Source organism: Brassica oleracea, chromosome C4 (genome assembly GCF_000695525.1).
Source record: "Brassica oleracea var. oleracea cultivar TO1000 chromosome C4, BOL, whole genome shotgun sequence".
NCBI classification, from domain to species: Eukaryota; Viridiplantae; Streptophyta; class Magnoliopsida; order Brassicales; family Brassicaceae; genus Brassica; species Brassica oleracea.
Window position 1 is genome coordinate 20,556,629 of NC_027751.1, and position 4,918 is coordinate 20,561,546.

A 4,918-nucleotide genomic window follows, 5' to 3' on the forward strand; every position below is an offset into this window, starting at 1 on the left:
CCCCCTTGAACGAGATGACGTTCGCGCACGTTGAGTCTTGCATATCGTTCCTGATCGTTGAGTGGCTTTTGCGGGTTAGATTGGTACCCCCCCCCCCTCCTTCTAGCGCCAAACTGTGGGAACCAAAATTTACACTGTCGATTTCCATTTAAATAAGGAAAGTAGGAGAACCCAAATTTCCCAGAGGTCTTGGATTTCTGCTAATACCACACGCTAAGCAATCAGAACACGTGGTAACAACGATAGAGTATATGAAATCGTAAAAAGAGAGCAAAAGGAGTTTTATTCTCAATTCGCGTATGAGCGTTACAACAAGGTAGAAGCCTCGGCTATGAGAGCTGTCGGCGAGATTCCTAGTTCTAACAACCTAAGACTGCAAAACCTAGTTGAGTCGCAGCTCGAAATAACAAAAAACGGAAAGTTGCCTAATTGCTCTAAGTGATAAGTTTGCTCTGAAAAAGTTATCCCCCCTCCATGCCTCTCGCCTAGGACTCCTTATATACTCTCTCCTAGGTCGGTTTACAATTTTCCCCTACTGCCCTTAAGCCGTCATAGCCTAAAAATGGAGATATTCCATTTTTCCTATCTTCGTAATTATCTTCAAAATTTCGTATTTATCCGCGGAAACTTGACATTTATCTTCCCTTGCGAACCAAGCGTAAACCGACATGCGGTTTANNNNTGCTGGTTAAGAAATCGTAAGGTGGGCTTCGAGTCATGTCTTAGGTCTATTTGGGCCGTCTTTCGACTTGAAGCGTTTATTACGACTTCTCTCGATAAAAACAAACTTTTCACGGTTTTTATCGTAAAGTTTGATTGATGACTTTGAATGGCGGAAAACATGAAATGGGTTCGCTACAGTCTTCGGGAGACAGCATCGAAGAGTAGACGAGAATGCATGGATTCGTGTCGTATCGACGTTTCGGAAGAGCTCGGTCGCTACGTTGCGACCGAACGGAACGCACGCTCGGTCGCTACGTAGCGATCAATCTTGGCTCGAGCTTGGTCCCTACGTAGTGACCGAGCGGGACGGACGCTCGGTCGCTACGTAGCGACCGAGCAGAACGTGTGCTCGGTCGCTACGTAGCGACCGAGGTTGGTTCAAGTTCGGTCGCTACGTAGCGACCAAGCGGGACCGGACGTGCCCTCGGTCGCTTCGAGCGACCGTGCGACCTTTTTCGGGCTTTTCTCTGATTTTTCGTGAATGTGTTTTCTCCGCAAGATTCTTCGTAAAAATAAATCTTTTTCAAAGATTTGTTTTTCGTAAAAACGTTCATGCCGATTTTTATGGACTTTCAGACATTGACTCTGTCGTGACCGATTTTGACCCCAACAGATCGCGGCGATTGGCTGTTCCGCGTTGCAAGAACAGTCGGGTATCATTCCCAGGGGTTGTTCCGCGATGCGAGAACAGTCGGATGTGATTCACTGAGGTTGTTCCGCGAAACGCAGACCAATCGCGTTGACGTGTTCCACTGGGTATTCTTCATCAAGAGTTGTGTCGTCCTCAATCTTCATTCTGGAGAAATGGTCTGCAACCCCATTCTCGACCCCTCTCTTATCTCTTATCTCAAGATCGAATTCTTGGAGAAGAAGAATCCACCTCAACAACCTCAGTTTTGCATCTTTCTTTGTGAGCAGGTACTTAAGAGCAGCATGGTCGGTGTGCACAGTCACCTTAGATCCCACCAGGTAGGATCTGAACTTCTCGAATGCAAAAACAATAGCCAGAAGTTCCTTCTCAGTCGTAGCGTATTTTCATTGAGCTTCATCCATGGTTTTGCTTGCGTAATAGATTACATGAAGTTTCTTATCTTTGCGTTACCCAGGGACTGCTCCAACTGCAAAATGCTGGCATCAGTCACGATTTCAAAAGGGAGATCCCAGTCTGGCGGTTGTACTATAGGCGCGCTGACTAGAGCTCCTTTGATGGTATGGAACGCAGCTAAGCACTCACTGTCGAAATCAAACTTGATCTCCTTGCAGAGCAGTCTGGTGAGTGGTCTCGCTATCCTTGAGAAGTCCTGGATGAACCTTCTGTAAAACCCCGCGTGACCCAAGAAACTCTTGATAGATTTCGCAGTTGTTGGTGGTTGCAAGTTCATCATCACCTCGATCTTTGCCTTATCCACCTCAATGCCTTTCTCGGTGATCTTGTGCCCCCGAACAATCCCATCCCTGACCATGAAGTGGCACTTCTCCCAATTGAGCACTAGATGTTTCTCCTCACACATTTTTAGTACCCTGCACAAGTTAGACAAACAGACACTTAAGGAGCTTCCATAGACGCTGAAATCATCCATGAAAACCTCCATAATGTCTTCAATCAGGTCATTAAAGATTGACATCATGCAGCGCTGAAATGTTGCTGACGCATTGCACAAGCCGAATGGCATTCTCCTGTAAGCTTACGTTCCATAGGGGCAGGTGAACGTCGTCTTTTCCTGATCGTCTAGATGGATAGGGATCCGAAAGAAACCTGAATAACCATCTAAAAAGCAGTAATATGGGTGGTTAGCCAATCTCTCAAGCATTTGATCAATAAAAGGGAGTGGAAAGTGATCCTTTCTGGTTGCTGCATTTAATTTTCTGAAATCAATGCACATGCGATGTCCTGTCACTGTCCTAGTAGGGATCAATTCATTCTTTTCATTTGTGATAACAGTGATCCCACCTTTCTTAGGTACTACATGAACAGGGCTAACCCATTTACTATCAGATATGGCATAGATCACACCCGCTTTAAGAAGTTTCATAATCTCCTTCTTAACAACATCTTTTAGATTCGGGTTTAACCTCCTCTGATGTTCAACATAAGTCATTGATTCATTTTCTAGGTGTATTCTATGCATGCATAAATCAGGTGAAATGCCAGCTATGTCAGCTAGTGAATAACCTAATGCCTTATGATATTTCCTGAGCTCACACAAAAGCAATGCAGTTTCCACAATATTTAGTTCAGCGTTCACAATGACAGGATAGGTGGAATTCGAGCCTAAGAAAGCATACCTGAGCCCCTTGGGAAGGGGTTTTAGCTCAACCTTGGGAGCTTTAAGCTCGCTCCAGGGATCATCTGGTTGGTCCGGCGGAACAGGCAAGTTCGTTGTAGGGGTCGCTCCAGCTGGAGTGTTCTCGTCCCTGTTGCTTGCCTCCTCCAGGCTTAGACTCGCTACCATTCTTCCCATACTCCTTGCGGAATCAAGCATCTTGGCATACCCGTCTGCATCAATGTTTACGACACTCTGCTCGGCCTCAGCTCTTACTAGTGCAAGCTCAAGTGGGTCTTCTATAAGAATCTCCTCGATCATTCCTTCGCGAGGTTGCAGCAGGTCAATCCCTTCATCAACCTCAAAGGTCTGCCCATCTAACATCGGCTTTTTTAATAGTTTATCCATCTCGAATTGCATGACTATGTCCCCAAGATTCAGATCAATCTTCCCTTGTCGCACATCAATGATGGCTCCAACAGTACATAGGAATGGTCTTCCCAAGATGAGAGGATCTTTAGACTCTTCTTCCAGCTCCAGAACAACGAAGTCTGCTGGAACAGAGGTGTTTCCGACTTTTACTTGGAGATCCTCTAGTATACCAACTGGGGATTTGACTGATCTATCCGCGAACACTAAGGACATCTTAGTTGGTTTGAAATGCGTGTATCCTAGACGTCGTGCTACAGAGTAAGGCATGAAGTTCACGCTGGATCCAAGATCAACCAAGGAGCATGCAAAAACCGTCTTCCCAATCTGGATAGAGAGGACGAACTTGCCGGGGTCTCCTCGCTTCTTTATCTGCCTGTTCTGAAGCACTGCGCTGCACTCCTTGGGCTCTCCTCTGATATTTTTCCTGAGATCAATCCCTTCATAAAGCTGCGCATGGAGGGCATCATATGGATCGCATCCATCAAGGGGAGTCGGACGGTTAGGTCCTCCAACATCTTCCTGCACTTCATCTCCTCTCTGTCCTTACGAGTGGCCTTTGCTGGAACAGGGTAAGGGACTTTAGGAATGTATTCACGAGGAGGAACAACCTCTGGGATCGGGCGAACAGCTTCAACTGGTTGTTCTGGCCCTGGCGAACTTTTTCCAACTGCTGGTTCCGTATTCCTCTCAACTGTCGGGGTATCGGCTGGTAGTTGTTCCGACTCTTTCTGCTTCCCTTTCTCAGCCGTGGTGAACCTCCTCTTCTCCGGCTCGGAAAGTTGTTTTCCGCTCTTCAGTTGAACTGCATTGCACTCCTTAGGATTTTTGTTTGTTTTACCAGGTAGAGTACCTTCCTGCCTCTTGATGCTCTCAGCAGTCTGAGCTATCTGAATGTCCATCTGTCTCATATGGCTCGCGACCTTATCGTACTTGGTGCTCAAATCTCCAAACATATGGTTCATTCTGGTATTGATCTCGGTAGTAACCTGGTTCAGAGCTTTCCCTTGGAGCTGTTGTCCTTGGAGCAGCTACTGCAACATGACCTTTGTCTCATCTTGTGGAGCAACGATAGGAGCGGAGGTAGCTGGTTGAGGGTTCTGGTGTTTCTGCATCTGGGGTGTGTTGTTCTGTGGTTGGCTTAGAACATAAGCCTGGGGTTGGTAGTTCTTTTGATACCCGGCATACTAACCTTGGTTACTCTGTGCATGATCAGTTGGTTTATCTTGCTTAGGCCAGAAAAGCTGTTGGTTGTGCCGCACGTTAGGGTTTGGGTGGTAGTTTTTGAGCTGCCATCCTTGCCCATTCACGTAGCTGACCTCTTGCTGATTGTCCCCTGATAATTCAGCTTCAAACGCCAGGTCACCGGCACTCTTCTCAGGAGTTGCTTCTTCCATTATGAACACTTGGCTTTGGTTTCCCTTAAGCAGTTGGTCCACCTTTGCAGCGAGATCATCTATGCTGTTCACACTCTTCGAGCGGTCATGCTCCTTGTTCTTGTT

The 4,918-nt window shown here is 46.7% G+C and overlaps 1 pseudogene; it reads right to left on the minus strand.

The window, feature by feature from the left end:
* LOC106338351 overlaps window positions 1–4,381 on the minus strand; it is a 19,045-nt pseudogene extending 14,664 nt beyond the window's left edge.
* Between the last annotated feature and the right edge of the window lie 537 nt (window positions 4,382–4,918).